Source organism: Oryctolagus cuniculus, chromosome 8 (assembly GCF_964237555.1).
Source record: "Oryctolagus cuniculus chromosome 8, mOryCun1.1, whole genome shotgun sequence".
NCBI lineage: Eukaryota > Metazoa > Chordata > Mammalia > Lagomorpha > Leporidae > Oryctolagus > Oryctolagus cuniculus.
The window spans coordinates 138600726-138623436 of NC_091439.1; positions in this window are offsets into that span (position 1 = coordinate 138600726).

Genomic DNA, 22711 nt, shown 5'->3' on the forward strand with positions numbered 1-22711 from the left:
AATAAAACACAAAAATATCTCTGGATTTTTTTAATACCCCCTTAAACGATGATGCAGTTTTTCAGACATTAGAAAGATAACGGGAAGGGGAGGAGAGAGGTTGGCATTGTGGCGCAGTGGGTCAACCACTGCTTGCAGCACCAGCATCCCGTATCAGAGCACAGGTTTGTGTCCCTGCTGCTCTACTCCTGCTTTGGCTCCCTGGTGACGCACCTGGGAAGGCAGTGCACTATGGCCGAGTACTTGGGCCCCGTCCTCCATGTAGGGCACATGGTGGAGTTCCTAGCGCCCGGCTGCTGTGGCCGTTTGAGAGATAGTCCGAGGACAGAACATCTGTCTCCTCCTCGCTCTCTGTCACTCTGCCTCTCAGATGAATAAATTAAATCTTTAAAAACAAACAAAAGTATAACAGAAGAGTGATTTATTTGAGTCAAACTTCTAGGCAATTCACAATTATTCATCTTATTGTTTTTGTCTTTTCTAGCGCAATTGAGAATGATTATTGAGAAGTGTTGAAATAATTCCTGGGATTTAGGATAGTGATATAACAAAATGTTTGCAGTTAGAGAAAGTCAAGATCATTAAGATCCAATAAGTTATGAAAGGTTCCAGTAGACCTTGCAAGATAAAATGAGTTTGATTATAGTTTTCAAAAGAAATTAGTTGTTTACTTTTTGGAAAATGTGAGAGTTAAAGAATAAAAATCGTCAACATTCTTAGAACATCTCAGAACCTGGGATTGGATCCAAGGAAGCCCGTGGTATAAGGAGAATCCGTGGTGGGCTTGTTAACGTTGTTCGCAACAGCACTCACTCCAGCTGGTAATCTCACAGTGGCACTCAGCGACCTCCAGCACACTGACATCGCACGAGTTTTCCTGTCGCCTCTGCAACCAGTTCCTCCAGTCTGAAAAGAGACCTTCATCCTTTGGTAGTGCAGGCCTCTTCCGGTTCTAACCAGCCTTGTAGGCTACTCCCTGAGTCTCCCTGGAGCCTCCTTCTCTTGCCATCCTTGACAAAATCCCTTCAGGTGTCTCTTCGCTGCCCTCTGCACGTCCCGCCTGTACGGTCCCCACACACAGTCATCCACTCCTGGGACTCGTCTGCTGCTGCTGACGCCCCATCTGTTACTGAGACCCTGACCTCGCTTGCACGTATCTCTGTGGATAACTCACAGGCAGCCACGCTGTACTCTCGCTCTGCTTCTCTTACATGTTCCCTAACTTGGCGGCTAGAACCCCACTCCCTTACACATTTGTTTTAAGCAGAAACCCAGGAATCGTTCTGAGAAGATCCAAAGTCTTTCTGACATCCACGTCTGTCCCTGTGCTAGTCCAAGCCACTGTGGTCTCCTGGACTTCTGCAAAAGCCGCAGTTGGTTCCTGTCTTGCCCCATCTCAGTCTACATCACTTACACACACAAGCTTTACTGTTTCATGTCACCTTCTTAGCTAAAATTTCTGAGTGGCCGGGGTTGGCATTGTGGCACCACAAAAAAGGCCACTGCTTGCGACCCCGCAGGCATCCCATATGGGCTCCAGTTCATGTCCCGGCTGCTCCACTTCCAATTCAGGTCCCTGCTGGTGCCTGGGAAAGCAGCAGCAGATGGCCCAGTGCTGGGCCCCTGCACCCATGTGGGAAACCTGGATGAAGCTCCTGGCTCCAGGCTTCAGCCTGGTCCATTCCGGCCATTGTGGCCATGTGGGGAGTGAACCATCAGAGGGAAGAATCTCTCTCCACCTCCCCCTACTTCATAACTCTGACTTGCAAATAAATAAATAAATCTCTAAAAAAAGACTTGGGTGATGAAAAATCTGAAGCTTTGGGCTTCCTCTGGTTACTAGTGTAAGGAATTACAAATTATTAATCATGTAAATAAAATAGTAAAAAGATTAGGAGAAAAATCTGGAGAAAGAAGGTACAAAAGGAAAGATGAGAACATTAGAGAATCCATTTAGTGACTTGTTGATAGGTGTTTCAGAAGGAGATATGAGAGAAATCAAGGGAAACAAACCATCAAAATAATAGAAGTTTCCCAGAACTAAAGGACAAGAGTCCCTGTAATAACAGGGCCTACCAGACAAATGTTTAAAACGAACAAACACAAGCATTTTCAGACATGTTATCATTGGATTTCAGATCATCTTGGATATGGGAAAAAGTTGAACAGAAAAAGCTGATCACGAATAAAGAAATAAAACAGATGTCTGAATAGCATCAGAGTTGTCGCTAGCCACCCCTGATGATAGAATGTAATGGGGTATAACACTAAAAACCCAGAAAGGGGTGGGTGCTGAGACCCAGCTCGGAACGCCCGCGTCCCATACCGGAGTGCCTGGCTTTGCGTTCAGCTCTGCTTCCAAATCCAGCTTCCTGCCAACGCACATCTCGAGAGGCCGCAAGTGATTGCTCAAGTGCGTGCGTCCCTGCCACCCACATGGGAGACCTCAGTTAAGTTCCAGACTCCTCGCTTCAGCCTGGCCCAACCCTGACTGTTGGGAGCTTTTGGGAGTAAACCCACCGATGGAAGATCGATCTCTCTGCATTAAAACAGATAAGTGGTTTTTTAAAATCCAGAGGAAAAATTATTTTCAGCCTAAAATCCTTTACCATTAAGTAAATCAAATAATATAGAATAGGCATTGCCAGTTTTACAAAATCTCAAGCATTAAACCTCCTATGCATTCCTAGGAAGCTGGAGGATGTAGTTTAGCAAACAAAGAAATGAAAGCTATGAGAGAGGAGATCCAGGTAAGAAAAGCAGCAAGGGAAATCCTAAGGTGGCAGCAAGTCCCAAGGCCCCTGGGAAACAACCAGGCCAGAGAGAGGGAGGCAGCTGAGGGCTCCAGAGGCCATTCAGAAAAATGGAATTTCAGGGCCTGCATTGTGGCATGGCACGTTAAGCCACCACCTGCAGTGCCTACACCCCGTAAGGATACTGCTTTACTTCCAGGCTGCTCCACTTCTGATCCGGCTGTCTGCTATTGCGCCTGGGAAGGCAGCAGTAGATGGCCCCAGCACTTGGGTCCCTGCCACTCATGTGGGAGACCCAGGTGGAATTTCAGGCTCCTGGCTTTGGTCTGGCCCAACCCTGGTTGTTGTAGCCATTTGGGGAGTGAACCAGTGGATGGAAGATCTCTCACTCTCAGTCTTTCTACCTCTCTGTCGTCTCTCTCTCCCCTTCTCTCTCTCAATCTTTTATTTTTTAAGGATTTTATTTATTTATTTCAAAGCCAGAGTTACACAGAGAGCGGGGGGTGGGGAAGGAGAGAGAGAGAGAGGTCTTCCATCTGATGGTTCACTCTCCAATTGTCTGCAACAGCTGGAGCTGCACTGATCTGAAACCAGGAGCCAGGAACTTCTTTCAGGTCTCCCACGTGTGTGCAGAAGCCCAAGGAGTTGCGCCATCATCCTTTGCTTTCCCAGGCCATAGCAGAGAGCTGGATCAGAAGTGGAGCAGCTGGGTCTCGAACCGGCGCCCATATGGGATGCCAGTGGTTTAGGCCAGGGCGTTAACCCCCTTGTGCCACAGCGCTGGCCCAGACTTTTATTTATTTATTTTGAAGATTTATTTATGTATTTGAAAGTCAGAGGTAAACAGAGAGAGAAGGAGAGGCGGGGGGATGGGGAGAGAGAGAGAGAGAGAGAGAGAGAGGTCTTCCAGCTACTGGTTTACTCCCCAGATGATCACAATGGCCAGAGCCACGCCAATCTGAAGCCAGGAGTCAGGAGCTTCCTCCAGGTCTCCCACGCAGGTGCAGGGGCCCAAGCACTTGGGCCATCTTCTACTGCTTTCCCAGGCCACAGCAGAGAGCTGGGTCAGAAGTGGGGCAGCTGAGCTCGAATCGGTGCCCATATGGGATGCCGGCACCGCAGGCGGCGGCTTTCACCACTACACTGCAGTGTCAGCCCCAATCTGACTTTTAAATAAATCTTGTTTAAAAAATGGAACCTAAATATTTGAGCACTAAAAAATATGGTTGAAAGTACAGAGAAGGGGCTGGTGTTGTGGTGCAGTGGGTTAACGCCCTGGCCTAAAGCGCCAGCATCCCTTATGGGCGCTGGTTCGAGACCCAGCTGCTCCACTTCCTGTCCAGCTCTCTGCACCCATGTGGGAGACCAGGAAGAAGCTCCTGGCTCCTGGCTTCGGATCGGCACAGCTCCAGCTGTTGTGGCCATCTGGGGAGTGAACCATTGGATGGAAGACCTCTCTCTCTCTCTCTCCTCTCTCTCTGTGTAACTTTCAAATAAATAAATAAAAATCTTAAAAAAAAATTACATACAGAGCAAAGATGTTGGAACATTGGGGAAAATTGGTAGGTAGATGGAAAATCAAACAAATGATAAAACAAGGAAATTATTTTTTTAAATTAAAACCTGTACAGGAAACAAGATTGCAGTGAATTATTTGGCTCACTGAGCAATATTTGTATAGTCCTAATGTTAACACTGAATATTAATATAACAATAAAGTATATATATACAACTGCACAAGGAAATGAGGAGGAAAAGTAAAATTAGGGTAGGAGAGTGCAATTCTAGTATTTATTCACCATAGCAAGAAGTCATCAAAGACTAGATTTGGGAAATCAAGAAAAAGTTATACCAGCATGTGAATTTTAAATATGGAGACAAATGGCTGACGCCGTGGCTCACTAGGCTAATCCTCCACCTGCAGTGCCAGCACCCCGGGTTCTAGTCCCAGTTGAGGCGCTGGATTCTATCCCGGTTTCTCCTCTTCCAGTCCAGCTCTCTGCTGTGGCCCGGGAGTGCAGTGGAGGATGGCCCAGGTGTTTGGGCCCTGCACCCCATGGGAGACCAGGAGGAAGCACCTGGCTCCTGGCTTCGGATCAGTGCAGCACGCCAGCCGTAGCAGCCATTTGGGAGGTAAACCAACAGAAGGAAGACCTTTCTCTCTGTCTCTCTCTCTCTCACTGTCTAACTCTGCCTGTCAAAAAAATAAAAATAAAAATAAATAAAAAAATATGGAGACAAATATCAAGGGAATTAATCAGAAAAGTTGAGAGTAGTGATCTGTAGAGCTGGAACTGGTTATGGGTTAGGTGGAGTAAGAAAGTTAAAAAAAAAAAAAAAAAGAATTGTGGGTCCAGCACTGTGGCATAGCAGGTAAGGCCATGGCCTGCAGTGCTGGCATCCCACATGGGCGCCGGTTCAAGTCCCAGCTGCTCTATTTCTGATCCAGCTCTCTGCTGTGGCCTGGGAAAACAGTGGAAGATGCCCAAGTCCTTGGGTCCCTGTACCCATGTGGGAGACCTGGAGGAAGCTCCTGGCTCCTGGCTTCGGATCCGTGCAGCTCCGGCCATTGCAGCCAATTGGGGAGTGAACCATCGGATTGAAGACCTCTCTCTGCCTCTCCTTCTCTCTCTGAATAACTCTGACTTTCAAATAAAGAAACAAATCTTTAAAAAAAATCATAAGCCTTTTAGTTCTATCTGACTTTTTAAATTATACATATAGGGGTGGCTATTGTGCTGCAGCACCTTTTTTAATTTATTTTTTATTTAGTAAATATAAATTTCCAAAGTACAGTTAATGGATTACAATGGCTTCCCCCCCCCCGTAATCTCCCTCCCACTCACACCCCTCCCATTTCCCACTCCCTCTCCCATTCCATTCACATCAAGATTCATTTTCAATTATCTCTATATACAGAAGATCAATTTAGTACATATTAAGCAAAGATTCCATCAGTTTGCACCCACACAGAAACACAAAGTGTAAAATACTGTTTCATTACTAGTTATAGCATTACTTCACATTGGATAACACATTAAGAACAGATCCCACATGAGAAGTAAGTACACAGTGACTCCTGTTGTTGACTTAACAATTTGACACTCTTGTTTATGGCGTCAGTAATCTCCCTAGGCTCTAGTCATGAGTTGCCAAGGCTATGGAAGCCTGTTGAATTCACCGACTTTGATCTTATTCCAACAGGGTCATAGTCAAAGTGGAAGTTCTCTCCTCCCTTCAGAGAAAGGTACCTCCTTCTTTGATGGCCCCATTCTTTCCACTGGGATCTCACTCGCAGAGATCTTGCATTTAGGTTTTTTTTTTTTTTTTTTTCCATAGCGTCTTGGCTTTCCATGCCTAAAATATTCTCACGGGCTCTTCAGCCAGATCAAATACCTTAAGGGCTGATTCTGAGGCCAGAGTACAACATCTTACACCACACCTGGTTCAAGTCCTGGCTTCTCTGCTTCCGATCCCACTTCTTGCTCATGCATCCTGGGAAGCAACAGACTCCGAGTTGGCTCCCTGCCAGGGAGACTCTGATGGAATCCAGGCTCCTGGCCCCTGCTTGGTCCAGGGCAGACATCTGGGACGTTAACCAGTGGATGGCAGAGTTGGCTCCCTGCCAGGGAGACTCTGATGGCGTCCAGGCTCCCGGCTCCTGCTTGGTCCAGGGCTGGCCGTTGCAGACATCTGGGACGCTAACCAGTGGATGGCAGAGCTCTTGTCTCTCCCTGTAACTCTGTTTTTTAAGTGAAATAGTAAATATTTAAAACTAAATGAAATGCTACACATGAATGTGCTTATTTGTGCTAGTGTGCATGTCTTTAACTTTGCTAAAAAATAAAGTTGATTTTTAAATAGTCCTACCTGTGGACTTTGGGAAAAATTCTATCCCTGGGCCTGATCCTGTGCGATTCCAATCTAGGAAAGCTGAAGTGAGACTCGGGAAACTTTTCACTATGACTTCAAGAAATGTGGAAGCAGACACTCCACAGGCAATTCTTTGGAAAATATCACTCAGACCTCTAAAATATGCAAAGTATTCCAAGAATGTGTAGCTTTTTTGGAAACAGCCCATAGTTTTTCAAATTCTTTTTGATGCCTCATACCCAAAAAAGTTTAAAAATTGCTGTTCTCTGCTTCCTGCCTGCCTGCCTGCCTTCCAAGAGTAATTGAGATTCCATCTGTTACTCAAGGTCAGATGTGGACTAAGTACTTTATAAGCCTCAGTACATGATGGAGACTAGAAAGCACCGGCTAAACTTCCATCCCATTGCTCAGCCTATTGCCACGGTGAATAGCGGTGCATTTTTTACCCGCCGTGTATTGGATGTAAACATAATGGCTTGAAAAACTTAGTGTGAATTCGTCAGCACCTACTGTGATGTTGACCAACTCTGCAGTTAAATTATATTCAGTTGTTCAGTTATTCACTTGAAAACAATGTAGTCAATTGATGGTATTTTTAATGGTATAACAGTCCAACTAGAAAAGCTTAATGCAAATACTTTGACAATCTTTTACCTCTAGTCATTTTAGTAATTTTATGGTACAAACCAGCCTTTCTCCAGTTTTCTCAGCCCTTTAAAAGTTGTTTTTGTCTTTTTAAGATGTCACTAGAACTTCTGAGGTATGATTTTGATTAAACTAGAAAATTTGGTAAAATTTGGTAAAATGTGATTTTTACCAAAATGGAAGGTATTAACTTTTTTTAAAAAAAAAGATTTATTTATTTACTTGAAAGTCAGAGTTACACAGAGAGAGAAGGAAAGACAGAGAGAGAGTGAGAGAGAGAGAGACAGAGAGAGGTCTTCCATCTGCTGTTTCACTCTCCAACTGGCTGCAGCAGCCGGAGCTGCGCCAATCTGAAGCCAGAAGCCAGGAGCTTTTTCCGGGTCTCCCACGTGGGTACAGGAGTCCAGGGACTTGGGCCATCTTCTACTGCTTTTCCAGGCCACAACAGAGAGCTGAATCAGAAGAAGAACAGCCTGGACACAAACTGGCACCCATATGGGATGCCGGCACTGAAGGTGGTGGCTTTACCTATTATGCAACAGAGCCGGCCCTGGTGTCAACTTTTGATTCATATTTTAACCATGTACATTATGTTACTGAAATTAGATTTATTTTGGTGAAAACATACAAAAAATATAGTAAATGTTAAACATTTAAAAAGATATTCCATAGATTAACACAAACCAGTAGATGGCAAGTTCATGTTTGTTTAATGAACTGTAACATAGCATGGCCATTGTTAGTATCTAAGTTTACTATGCACTAATTAGCATATCAAACATTCCTCATTCATACATCCAGTCTTCTCCGACAACATTGGGTGTGACACATCAATTCTTAGAAATCAGAGCAAGCACGTCCGTAGCACTTGCTGTGTCTCATGTATCAATCTAAGCATTTTCCTGGCAACAATTCTATGAAGGAAACATTTTTTTATTTTTTTAAGATTTATTTATTTATTTATTTGAGAGGTAGAATTACAGACAGAGAGAGGGCGAAACAGAAAGAAACGTCTTCCATCTGCTGTTCACTCCCCAAATGTCCACAACAGCTGGGGCTGGTCCAATCTGAAGCCAGGAGCCAGGAGCTTCTTCTGGGTCCCTCATGCAGGTGCAGAGGTCCAAGCACTTGGGTCATCTTCTACTGCTTTCCCAGGCCATAACAGAGAGCTGGATGGCAAGTGGAACAGCTGGGGCTTGAACCAGCGCCCATATGGTTTGCCAGCACTGCAGGTGGTGGCTTTACCCACTACACCACAGTGTAGACTGCAATGTTTGTTTTTACTTATTTGAAAGGATGAGTGTGCGTGGGGGAGAGAGAAAGAGATCTTCTATCAACTGGTTCACTCTCAAATGCCAACAAAAGCCAGGGCTGGATCAAGCCAAAGCCAGGATCCGGAACTCCACTGAGGTGAGTGGCAGGGACTTGAGTCATCATCTGTCGCCTCTCATGATGCACATTAGCAGGAAGCTGATTGGAAGCAGAGTAGCCAGGACTCAGTTTAGCCAGTACGATATGGCATGCAGGTACTCTAAGCAGCAGCTGAAGCCCCTGTACCACAACACCCACCCTGGAAAGTATCTCCATTTTCCAGATTGCAAAGCTGGTGCACAAAGTTACATAACTGCATGTGGACAGGCAGTGGTTTGAGCTCTTCAATCTGGCGCCAAAATCTATCCTCTTAACTACTGTGCTATATACTCTCACGGGGCCAGCTATCACAGAACAGTCCCCAAAACAACCACATCAGTATACAGCTGGCCTTCCATTATCCAGGGGCTCCACACCCTTAGGTTCAGCCAACCACAGATGGAAAATATACTTTCTGGGGCCGGCGCTGTGGTGCAGTGTGTTAACACCCTGGCCTGAGGCACCTGTATCCCATATTGATGCCGGTTCAAGACCCGTCTGCTCTACTTCTTCTTCTATTTTTTGTTATTTAGTAAATATAAATTTTCAAAGTACAGTTAATGGGTTGAAATGGCTCCCCCCCCCATAATTTCCCTCCCACTCATACCCCTCCCATCTCCTGCTCCCTCTCCCATTCCATTCACATCAAGATTCATTTTCAATTATCTTTATATACAGAAGATTGATTTAGTATATATTAAGTAAAGATTTCATCAGTTTGCACCCACACAGAAACATAAAGTGTAAAATACTGTTTGGTACTAGTTATAGCATTACTTCACATTGGATAACACATTAAGGACAGATCCCACATGAGAAGTAAGTACACAGTGACTCCTGTTGTTAACAATTTGACACTCTTGTTTATGGCATCAGTAATCTCCCTAGGCTCTAGTCATGAGTTGCCAAGGCTATGGAAGCCTGTTGAATTCACCGACTTTGATCTTATTCCGACAGGGTCATAGTCAAAGTAGAAGTTCTCTCCTTCCTTCAGAGAAAGGTACCTCCTTCTTTGATGACCCATTCTTTCCACTGGGATCTCACTCACGGAGATCTTTCTTTTTTTTTTTTTCCCCAGAGTGTCTTGGCTTTCCATGCCTAAAATACTCTCATGGGCTCTTCAGCCAGATCCGAATGCCTTAAGGGCTGATTCTGAGGCCAGAGTGCTATTTAGGACATCCGCCATTCTATGAGTCTGCTGTGTATTCCGCTTCCCATGATGGATCATTCTCCCTTTTTGATTCTATCAGTTAGTATTAGCAGACACTAGTCTTGTTTGTGTGATCCCTTTGACTCTTAGACCTATCAGTGTGATCAATTGTGAACTGAAATTGATCACTTGGACTAGTGCGATGGCATTGGTACATGCCACCTTGATGGGATTGTATTAGAATCCCCTGGCACGATTCTAACTCCACCATTTGGGGCAAGTCCAACTGAGCATGTCCCAAATTATACATCTCCTCCCTCTCTTATTCCCACTGTTATATTTAACAGGGATCACATTTCAGTTAAATTTCAACACTTAAGAATAACTGTGTGATAATTACAGAATTAAACCAGTAGTATTAAGTAGAACAGACAAAAAAATAATAAGAGGGATAACGTATTAAGTTGTTCATTAACAGTCAGGGCTATGCTGATCAAGTCACCGTTTCTCATAGTGTCCATTTCACTTCAACAGGTTTCCTTTTTGGTGTTTAGTCAGTTGTCACCGATCAGGGAGAACATATGATATTTGTCCCTTTGGGACTGGCTTAATTCACTCAGCATGATGTTTTCCAAATTCCTCCATCTTGTTGCAAATGACCGGGTTTCGTTGTTTTTGACTGCTGTATAGTATTCGATAGAGTACATGTCCCATCATTTCTTTATCCAGTCTACTGTTGATGGGCATTTGGGTTGGTTCCAGGTCTTAGCTATTGTGAATTGAACTGCAATAAACATTAATGTGCAGACAGCTTGTTTGTTTGCCAATTTCATTTCCTTTGGGTAAATTCCAAGGAGTGGGATGGCTGGGTCGAATGGTAGGGTTATATTCAGGTTTCTGAGGAATCTCCAGACTGACTTCCATAGTGGCTTAACCAGTTTGCATTCCCACCAACAGTGGGTTAGTGTCCCTTTTTCCCCACATCCTCTCCAGCATCTGTTGTTGGTAGATTTCTGTATGTGAGCCATTCTAACTGGGGTGAGGTGAAACCTCATTGTGGTTTTGATTTGCATTTCCCTGATTGCTAGTGATCTTGAACATTTTTCATGTGTCTGTTGGCCATTTGGATTTCCTCTTTTGAAAAATGTCTATTGAGGTCCTTGGCCCATCTCTTAAGTGGGTTGTTGGTTTTGATGTTGTGCAGTTTCTTGATTTCTTTGTAGATTCTGGTTATCAACCCTTTATCTGTTGCGTAGTTTGCAAATATTTTTTCCCATTCTGTTGGTTGCCTCTTTACTCTCCTGACTGTTTCTTTTCCGGCTGCTCTACTTCTGATCCAGCTCTCTGCTATGGCCTGGGAAAGCAATAAGAAGATGGCCCAAGTCGTTGGGCTCCTGCACCCACGTGGGAGACCCGGAAGGAGCTCCTAGCTCCTGACTTCGGATTGGCACAGCTCTGGCCATTGTGGTCAATTGGGGAGTGAACCAGTGGATGGAAGACCTTTCTCTGTCTGTGTCTCTGTCTCTCTCTCTCTCTGTATAACTCTATCTTTCAAATAAATAAATAAATCTTTTATTAAAAAAAGAAAATATACTTTTCATTGTGTCTGGACTGAACAAATACAGACTGCGTTTCTTGCCATTTTCCCCTAAGCAACGCAGTATAACAGCTATTTGCTTGAGATACTATGAATAGTCCAGGGATGATTTAAAGTGTATGGGAAGATGTGTTTAGGTCACATGCAGCTGCTATACTATTTTATATAAGACTTAAACACCCAAGTATTTGACCAAGACCTGGAACCAGTCTCCATTGAATAATGAAGAATACAGATTTTAATGATACATTTTAAAAGAAACGTATCACTAATGATTTTTTTTCCATTGGAACAGTTTATCAACCAGCATCTTGTGTTACCCTCATGTTTCAGAGAACACATTTTCTGAAACTGTGACATAAGTAATGTCAGGAAATTTCCATTTCAATCATTCCTCTTTGGTTATGGTTCCTTCTCTCAGCTCTTTCTGAATTTAGGTGCCTCTCTTCAGCTGTATCTCTTTGAAGACATACTATTGGAGACACTTTCATGTAATTTTCTGGGTATCCAATATGGTTTCTTAACAGGCCTGCTCCAGTTATATGCTTATTCTTTAAGTTTCTGAACAATTTTCTTTTTCTTTTTAAAGATTTATTTATTTTATTTTAAAGGTAAAGTTATGGAGAGGCAGAGGCACAGAGAGAGAGAGAGAAGCCTTCCATCTGCTATTCACTCCCCAAATGGCCACAGTGGCCGGAGCTATGCTGATCCTAAGCCAGGAGCCAGGAGCTTCTCCCAGGTTTCCCACGTGGGTGCAAGGGCTCAAGGACTTGGGCCATATTCCACTGCTTTCTCAGGCTACAGCAGAGAGCTGGATTGGAAGTAGAGCAGCTGGGACTCGAACCAGCGTCCATATGGAATGCCGGTGCTACAGGCAGTGGCTTCACCCACTATGCCGCAGCATCAGCCCCTGAACAATTTTCTAATGCAAGTGTAAACAGAGTCGGTCACCAACACACATCTCATTAAAGAAATGTTAAACCAGGTTACCTCATTGCAAAAGGGTCCTGTGAAGTCTAGATTTTCCAGCAATTTGATAACTTAGATAACAGCCACAGAGTTTGTTATCATTCTTTGACATCCTTGAACTGATATTTCTATTCTAGTTCTCTCACATGATTTTATCTTAATGTAAATGTTTTTTACACTTGAATGATTACTTGTTTATGTTTTGTAACAAAATATGCATATAAATTTAATGTCCTTAATAAATGCTGTGAATATTCAAATATTCTATCCTTTTAGTTATTAGTAGTAAATTGGTAAATAACAAAGTTGTGATTCTTAAGCATAGAAGATTGCATTGTTACTGCATTTCCCAATGACATAGATTCAGTTCACTTCTGTGGGTGAAGATCACACATTGCAAGACTGAGACAGAGTGACTATTGATATCTTTTCTTTGTTTTTAAAGCAGAAGTGCTAGGAAACCATGTTTACCTAAATAAGTACAGGAGAATGAGATGAATTTTGTAACAGCATTATGACTTTTTTCCAAAATGTTTTAAAAATCACTGTCTTCTAACATCAAAAATTAGACTAATATCCAGCATGTAAAAAATTGTTAACAGAAGTTAGTATTGGGGCTGGCATTGCGGCACAATGGGTTGCGCAGCCACCTACAACAAACGGCATCCCTTACGAGTAACTGATCAAGACCCAGCTGCTCCATTTCTGATCCGCTCCCTGGATCCAGCTAATGTGTATGGGAAAGCAGCAGAAGATGGCTCAAATCTTTGGGTTTCTGTACCCACGAGGGAGACCCAGATGAAACTCCCGGCTCAGCCTGGCACAGGCCTGGCTGTTGTGGCCTTCTGGGGAGTGAAGGAGTGGATACAGGATCTCTTTCTGTATCTTTCTTACCCATTCATCCACTTATGGGCACTTAGGCTGATTCCATATATCTTGGTTATTGTGAAAAATGCTATAATGAACATAGGAGTGTAGATATCTTTTCAATTTACTGATTTCAATTCTTTTGGGCATATACTCTGAAATGGGTTTACTGGTTAGTCTCTTTCAAAAAAAAAAAAAGGTGTGTGTTGGAGAGTTGTCCTGGTGTTGTGGTGTGGCAGGTTAAGGTATTCCTTGAGACGCCAGCACCCTATGAAGTGTGGGTTCGAGTCCCAGCTACTCTGCTTATGATGCACATTCCTGCTAATGCACCTGGGCAGGCAATGAATGATGGCCCAAGTGTTTGACCCCTGCCGCCCACTGGGGAGACCTGGACGTATGTACTGACCCCTGGCTGCAGCTTGTCTCAGACCTGGTTGTTGTGGCCATTTGGGGAGTGAACCATTGGATGGAAGATTCTCTCTTTGTGTGTGTGTGTGTGTGTGTGTGTGTGTCCCTCTCTCTTTGATACTCTGCCTTTCAAATAAATCAAGAAATAAATGTTTAAAAAAAAAAAAAAGCTTGGAGGGGCTCATATACCTTTCCCAGTAGGTTTTAAAAATGCTTACGGTTTTTATTTTTTATGTATTTGAGAGACAGAGAGAGAAATCCCATTTCTGGTTTACTCCCCAAACTAGTGTAATGGCCAGGGGCACAAAAAGCTGACACCAGGAGCCAGGAATTCAGTCCAGGACTCCCACATGGTTGACAGGGATCCAACCACTTGAGCATCAACTGCTGCCTCGCAGGGTCCACACAGACAGGAAGCTGGACTCAGAGTGGAGCTGAGACTCAGACTTAAGCACTCTGATTTGGGATTACTTTGTCAAATTTTTAAAAGTTGAGTTGAACTATTAGAAATTCATCGACATTTAGATTAATTTTGGCATATTTCATATCCTTTCCATATCAAATCTTCTCATCCAGGAACCCAGTAAGTCTCTCCATTTATGCAAGCCTTGTTTCTTATCACACAATAAAGTTTCAAAAATTATTTATGTATTTTATTGATTTGAAAGGCAAAGTGGGCCGGCGCCACAGCTCACTAGGCTAATCCTCCACCTGCAGTGCCGGCACACCGGGTTCTAGTCCTGGTCGGGGCGCTGGATTCTGTCCCGGTTGCTCCTCTTTCAGTCCAGCTCTCTGCTGTGGCCCGGGAAGGCAGTGGAGGATGGCCCAGGTCCTTGGGCCCTGCACCCGCATGGGAGACCAGGAGAAGCACCTGGCTCCTGGCTTTGGATCAGCGCGGTGCGCTGGCTGTAGCGGTGCCAACCGCAGCAGCCATTGGGAGGTGAGCCAACAGTAAAGGAAGACCTTTCTCTCTGTCTCTCTCTCTCACTGTCCACTCTGCCTGTCAAAGAAGAGAAGAGAAGAGAAGAGAAGAGAAGAGAAGAGAAGAGAAGAGAAGAGAAGAGAAGAGAAGAGAAGAGAAGAGAAGAGAAGAGAAGAGAAGAGAAGAGAAGAAAGGCAAAGTGACAGAGAGAGAGAGACAGAGCTCCATCTCCTATCTACTGGTTTCCTCCCCAAATACCTGCACTAGCTAGAGGTGGGCCAGGCCAAAGGCCGGAGGTAGGAACTCAGTTTGGGTCCCTCACATGGGTGGCAGGGACCCAGCAATTTGAGCCATCCCCCGCTACTTCCCAGGGTGCGCATCACCAGGAAGCTGGAACTGGGAGTGGAGACTCGAATGCAGACAATTCAGTAGGTGGGAGGCAGGTGTCCCAAGCCACATCTTAACTACACGAAATGCCTGCCCTTCCCCAATACAGCGTGATGGTTGTCTTTTTATAGTTTTTAAAGTAATATAAGATATATTCACATGCCTTAAGTACATTCCTTCTTTCTTCTCCCTTCCTCCCTTCCTCTGTTGTCTCGTCATCCCGGATTATAAACTCTCGCAGAGTTGGGAGTGGAGTGTCCTTATCATTGCTCCAGTGTCTGAGGACTAGACTGGCTGCCAAGGGAAGAAATACTCACCAGATAAATAAATGAATGAAAGACTTGATTCATAAACTAGACATTTAACAGGAGAAACCGGGAGATGTGCCAGGAAAGGCCCAAGAATTGCAGTTCCCCAAAGATGGGTGACAAATCGCAGCTTGCTGACACCACTTGGCAGGAATTTGTCCTGACCCCGGCGAGGCTTGGGCTACAACTTGGTGAACAGAGCTCCTGGGGAGTGTGTGTCGCCTGTCCTCTGGGCTTCCCTTTTGACTTGGTTCCCAGAGGAGGCTGAGGGAGACCTCTAGGAACCATCAGAACTTCAAGCCCGAACCCTGAGTCGAGCCTCCGCCCTCCCCCGGGGGCAGAGTGCCACTGCTTTCTGCTTTTCTCCCTCTGTGCAGGAATTCACGCCATGCTTCCCCCACTTCTGTGTGCAGTGGCAGGAGCCAACACCCGTCCTCAGGGTTCCGGGAAGACCTCCTTCCTCACTGCCTCGTGATCCTCACAGCCTGAAGCCATCGGGATCAGTCCTGTTGTCCGTGTCCTTGTTTACAGCAACACTGCTGGGAGCCGGGAGCTCCGTGGCACCGCTGCCTCCCGGCTCCAATCCCCCTGCGGCCCTCCAACCCTCTTCTCTTCCCTTTCCACCCCTCCGTGCTCTGACAGCCCTCCCCTTCTGCTCACGTTGTGCCTGTCTGTCAGCAGCCGGTCCCTACACGGCGCGGTGTGGCTGCACCGAAACCAGGATCCCCTAGATCCCAGGTCCCTGCAGCCCTCCCTAGAGGCGGCTCTTCCCTCTGCCCCCTCCCCACTGACACTGGGACTGGAGGTGAGAGGGAGGTTCCCCTTGCTCCTCATTGCCACCTCCAGTCACTCCTCCTACCAAAAAATCCTGGCCTTGGCCGGCGCCGCGGCTCACTAATCCTACGCCTGCGGTGCCTGCACCCTGGGTTCTAGTCCCGGTTGCTCCTCTTCCAGTCCAGCTCTCTGCTGTGGCCTGGGAAGACAGTGGAGGATGGCCCAAGTGCTTGGGCCCTGCACCTGCATGGGAGACCAGGAGGAAGCACCTGGCTCCTGGCTTCAGATCGGCGCAGCGTGCCTGCTGCAGCGCACCGGCCACAGCGGCCATCTGGGAGGTGAACCAACGGAAGGAAGACCTTTCTCTCTGTCTCTCTGTCTCTCTCTCTCACTCTCTAACTCTGCCTGTCAAAAATTAAAAATTAAAAAATTTTTTTAAAAAATCCTGGCCTTGGCCCTCATGTCACCAGGTCCTACTACCTGCTAGCCTCATTGTCACCTGTTCTCATTTTTCAAAAGCTTTAGAGATGGTGTATGGTTGCTTTCTCCAACAGAACTCCTAGCATAATTCTAAAAATTTTTTTAAAGAAAATATTTATTTATTTGAAAGCTGGAGTGACAGAGAGGGAGAGACAGGAAGAGATCTTCCATCTGCTGGTTCCCTCTTCAAATGGCCACGTTGATCAAGGCTGGGCCAGGCTGAAGCCGAGAGCCAGCAACTCCATCCTAGCCCCCCACATGCGTGGCAGGGATCCAAGGACTTGAGCCACACTGGGCTGCCTTCCCAGGTGCACCAGCAGGGAGCGGGATAGGAAGTGGAGCAGCTGGGACTTGAACTGCTGCTGCAGGATGCAATGTGGGTGCCACAGGCTGAACCTGCTCTGCCTCAGTGCTGGCTCCAGTTCCGAGCCATTGCAATATCCACTGTGGTCATCATCTCCAAATGGCCTCGCCTCAGTTCCTTTCTCCTGGGAGTTCGCCTTTCACCCTCCCCAAGTCGCTCGCTGTGAGACCGAACCTCAGACCTCACATAATCAGCACAGTCACCCACATTCTCTCTCCTTTTTTTTTTTTTTAAAAGATTTATTTATTTACTTATTTGAAAGTCAGAGTTACACACAGAGAGGAGAGACAGAGAGGAAGGTCCTCCATCTGCTGGTTCACTCCCCAATTGGCTGCAATGGCCGGAGCTGCGCCGATCCGAAGTCAGGAGCCAGGAGCTTCTTCCAGGTCTCCCACATGGGTGCAGGGGCCCAAGGACTTGAGCCACTTCTACTGCTTTCCCAGGCCATAGCAGAGAGCTGGATCAGAAGTAGAGCAGCCGGGACTTGAACCGGCGCCCTTATGGGATGCTGGCACTGCTTCCGGCAGCTTCACCCGCTACCCCCAGCGCTGGCCCCAAACAGTCACATTCTCAATATCTAGCTCCTCTCTCCTACCCCACCCCAGCCACGCTCTGGCTCCGCCGAGCCCCACAGTCCCTCGGCTCTACCACTTTGGCCGTTCCTCTCTCCCCAGATACCCTCACTCCTCACTGTGCACTGTGAAACCCTCGATCGAGTTTCATTTTCTCCCTTGGAGAGAGTTCTAATTGTCCATGAAAATCCATCTTCCTTGGGCCAGCATTTGGTGCAGCAGTTGAGCTGTTGCTTGGGACACCCCCACCACGTATCAGAGTACCTTGGTTCAAGTCCCCAGCGCACTTTCGATTTCGGCTTCCAGGGAGGCAGCAGGTGATGGCTCAAGTGCTTGGTTCCCTGCCACCCTGGGAGACCTGGATGGGATCCCTCTGCACTGCCGGCTCCAACCTGGCTAATGGCGGGCGTTTGAGGAGTGACCAGCAGATGGAAGATCCTTCTCTGTCTGTCTCTCTGCCTTTCAAATTCAGTAAGCATTCTTAATCCAGCTTTTCCTTCTCCTAAAGTAATAGGATTATAGCTAAGCACGTGGCTGACCATGCATACTACATGGGCTTTCTTGCATTTAAGGGTAGCCACTGGGCTAAAAGTTCGTGCATGGACTATGAACCGTAGTAATGAGTAGCACCTGCAGCCGGGGCTCTTGGAAGGGCGACGCTTCTCCTTCTGCCTCCTGGTGCAGGATGTGCCTGCATCCCATTTTCTGTGGCTCAGATAAGAAAAATGCCCTAGGACATGGAGGAGAGACAAGACAGAGGGCTGCAGTCCCTAAATTGTTGTTTGAAGCTGTGACTGAATGACCTAGAATGGCCACGTCTGATGGTTGCTTGAAATAGAAGCAAACGTCTACCTTAAGTCACCGAACTAATGTTGGGTGGCTCTGTTACAGCACCCTGGCTCCGTTCTCAGTAATACAACTCTCAGTGCCCTTGGTTCTCTCACTGGCTAATACTCCCCTGGCAACATCATAACCCTGGCTAAAACTCGGCCTTCTCCTCCCCTGAATTCATTCACGGAGTCTGACCAGAGATAACTACCCTTGATGGCTCATCACACTTCAGTTTCTAAAGTCCCAGAGGCGTTTAATGCTGCCAGGCAGTCACACCATACTCTGTGGAACCGTCCGTCTCCTGCCATCCCAGGCAAGGCGTCCTTCGCTGTTCTTAACTAACAGTCCTGCACTTTATTTCATTGAAGGAACTGAAAGCTTCAGAAGAGAATTTCAAGAAGCTCATTCCTGGGGCCGGCGCCGTGGCGCAGTAGGTTAATCCTCCGCCTGTGGCGTCGGCATCCCATATGGGTGCCGGTTCTAGTCCCGGCTGCTCCTCTTCCAATCCAGCTCTCTGCTATGGCCTGGGAAAGCAGTAGAAGATGGCACAAGTGCTTGAGCCCCTGCACCCACGTTGGAGACCCGGAAGAAACTCCTGGCTCCTGGCTTCAGATTGGCGCAGTTCTGGCCATGGTGGCCATTTGGGGGGTGAACCAACGGAAGGAAGACCTTTCTCTCTGTCTCTCCCTCTCACTGTCTGTAACTCTACTTGTCAAATAAATAAATAAAATCTTAAAAAAGAAAAAAAAAAGAAGCCCATTTCTCCACATGTTCCTGTCCTCGCCTCCGTGGGCACTGACCCTGTCCTTACTGTGGGTAAACGGTCCATCCTCCATTCCGAGACCAGCCCTCCCACACTGGCATCTGATCACATCCCTGCTCACCTGACTCAAACGTGTTGCCCCAAAGTCCCCCTTCTCCCCAACATGATCGAATTTTCTCTCTCTACCTGTTTTTTCCAGTGGCTTTCCATGTGTTGTGATTTCTTCCATCTTGAAAATTAGAAAGGGAAAAACTGACGGTTTCCTAGTCCTCCATGTGTTGCTAAGACTATTGAGACTGAGTGACTCAGAAGAGCAGAGAATTGCTTTGACTCCCAGTTCTGGAAGTTGGGAAGTCCGAGAGCATGCACCGGCTTGCAGCGTCGACTGCTTCCAATCCTGGCAGACAGTGGCAAAGCAGGACAAGAAAGGGCCTTCAACTGAGGGAAGGGCAGAGGGGCCGCACCTGCTGTGTAACAGCCCACCTTCTTTCTTTTTTTAAGATTTTATTTATTTTATTTGAGAGTTAGAGTTACAGTCAGTGAGAGGGAGAGACAGAGATAGAGGTCTTCTTTCTGTTGGTTCACTCCCCAAATGGTCGCAACAGCTGGAGCTGAGCTTATCCAAAGCCAGAGGCCAGGCGCTTCTTCCCAGTCTCCCGTGTGGGTGCAGGGGCCCAAGCACGTGGGCCATCCTCCACTGCTTTCCCAGGCCACGGCAGAGAGCTGGATCAGAAGTAGAGCAGCCGAGACTAGAACTGGCACCCATATGGGATGGCAGCACCGCAGGCAGAGGATTAACCCACTGCAGCACGGTGCTGACCCCAACAACCCACTTGCACCATAGAAACTCACCCACCCACAGCGAGAGAAGCGCTAATCCTTCCTAATGACCTAATCACTCTCAAAGGTCCCAAGCGCCCCAAACCCACCACCACCACCACAATCAAATTTCAGCTTGAGTTTTGGAGGGGACCAGCCATTTTCAGAGCATAGCAACCACTTTCAAGTTCCCTTCCCTTCCACCTCTCACCTCATCCTCGTCCTCTGCCGTGGGGTAACGAATCTCCTTATCTCATCACTCAGTTTCAACGATTATAAATATTTTGCATGTTTACTTCATGCACCTGCCTCCCCTAACGTTTCTGGAGTATTTTAAAGCAAATACCAGATCTCAGTTAATTTTATCTATAAACGTGCCAGTATGTATCTCTAACAGATAATGACTTTCATCTGCTTCTTTTCCAAAAATTTCTTTTTTTTTTTTTTTTGGAAAAGCAGAATGACACAGACAGAAGGAGTGACAGAGAGAAAGAGATGGGGAGAGAGAGAGAGATCTTCCATCTGCTGATTCACTCTCCAAATGGCTGCCACAGCCAGGACTGGGCCCAGCTGAAGCCAGGAGCCAGGAACTCCATCCTGGTCTCCCACGTGGATGGCAAGCACCCAGGCAGGCCCTTGAGCCATGTTCCGCTGCTTTGTCAGCTGCACTAGCAGGACTCTCCTGAGCCAGCACGCAAGGGACGTGCTGCAGCACGTGATGCCATCCCCAAGATAATGACTTCTTTTTTTTTTTTTTTTTTTTTTTTTTTTTTGACAGGCAGAGTGGACAGTGAGAGAGAGAGACAGAGAGAAAGGTCTTCCTTTGCCGTTGGTTCACCCTCCAATGGCCGCCGCGGCCAGCGCGCTGCAGCCAGTGCACAGTGCTGATCCGATGGCAGGAGCCAGGTGCTTCTCCTGGTCTCCCATGGGGTGCAGGGCCCAAGCACTTGGGCCATCCTCCACTGCACTCCCGGGCCACAGCAGAGAGCTGGCCTGGAAGAGGGGCAACCGGGACAGAATCTGGTGCCCCGACCAGGACTAGAACCCAGTGTGCCGGCGCTGCAAGGCGGAGGATTAGCCTAGTGAGCCACGGCGCCAGCCGATAATGACTTCTAAAATGCCAGTTACATATGCGTCAATTTTTTAAAGTATTAAAAAAAAGAACCTCAAGTAGGTGTTTGGCCTAGCAGTTAATTAGGATGCTCACATCCTGCAGCAGAGTGCCTGAGTTTAACTTCCTGGCTCCGGCTCCTGACTCCATCTTCCTGCTAATGTGTACCCTGGAAGGCAGCAAGAATGCTCAAATACTTGGGTTCCTGCCACCCACCTCTAGATTGTCTCAAAAACTTCTTTTTATGGTAGGCATGCCCTAACCAGGCTCTGAGAACGCTGTATTTGGCTGACGTGTTTGCTAAGTCTTTTCTCATCTTTAACAGTTTGCACCTCACTTTTTGCACGCCCTTTGTATGTTAAAAACAAATGAACAAAAATATCTTTTTTTCCTGTGGAAGTTCCCATGCTCTGGACGTGGCCACTGGCATCCTCGCGGTTTTATCCTGTTCCTCTCTCTGCCGTCTTTCCTGTAAACTGTAGTTATATCTAGGTAGAGGCTTGCTTCTCTCCTCTCCGGAACTGATCCAGGCACATGCCCACCTGGCTGCTGCCCTAACACTGAATGTCTCGTCCAGTTCACTAGTGAACGGCATCGCCAGGACTGTTGGTCCATTTTCAGCTCTCGTCTCCCTGGACGCCCAGCAGTAGTTGACACAGTGGACCACTTCCTTCTGCTTGGGGGATTTCCTTCTGTGGCTCCCAGGACACCGCCCTTCATTCGTTTTGCCTTATTTGTTTGCTCCTTCTCAGTCGATCCTGATGGCCCCTCTTTAGAATTCCTCAATCTAGGCCGGTGCCGCGGCTCACTTGGCTAATCCTCCCGGTTCTAGTCCCGGTCAGGGAGCCGGATTCTGTCCCAGTCGCTCCTCTTCCAGGCCAGCTCTCTGCTGTGGCCAGGGAGTGCAGTGGAGGATGGCCCAAGTGCTTGGGCCCTGCACCCCATGGGAGACCAGGAGAAACACCTGGCTCCTGCCTTCAGATCAGCGCGGTGCACCGGCCACAGCGCGCTGGCCGCAGCGGCCATTGGAGGGTGAACCAACGGCAAAGGAAGACCTTTCTCTCTGTCTCTCTCTCTCTCTCTCACTGTCTACTCTGCCTGTCAAAATAATAATAATAATAATAATAAAAATAGAACTCCTGAATGTAAATGTTGGAACGCTCTGGCACTGCTTCTTAGTTCCCGCCTCTTCTCTAGCTGGGCTAACTCCACTGGAGACCTCGTTAGTTCTCGGGTCTTAATTCGAATTCTTACCTGTTGATTTCCTAATTTTTAGCCTCCAAGTAACCCCCATCCACAGACACTGTTTGAGCACCCAGGAAGCGTCCCAGAAGGATCGTGTCCGCAAGTTTGCACCTGACCGCCCTCCACATCTCCCAGTCTTCATTTCAGTGACAGTGACTGTCTTTCCGCTTTACAGACGGAAATCTCAGAATCATTCCTGAATCTTTCTTTTTCTCTACTCCAACCCTTCAGCAAGTCCAAGTGTCCGAACCCTCAGAATACACCCATGAGCTCCCCATTGATCACCACCTCTGCTCCTCCCGTCTTGAAATCCAGTCCCCTGTCTTCCTTTGCCTCATACCAGAACCACCTAACTACTCCCTGCCCCACTCCTCTGTTTTTATCATGCAGGTTAAAAATGTAGGTCACCAGGGCCACTCCTCTGCTCAGAACACCCCAGCGGTTTCCCTATTTCCTTAGAGTA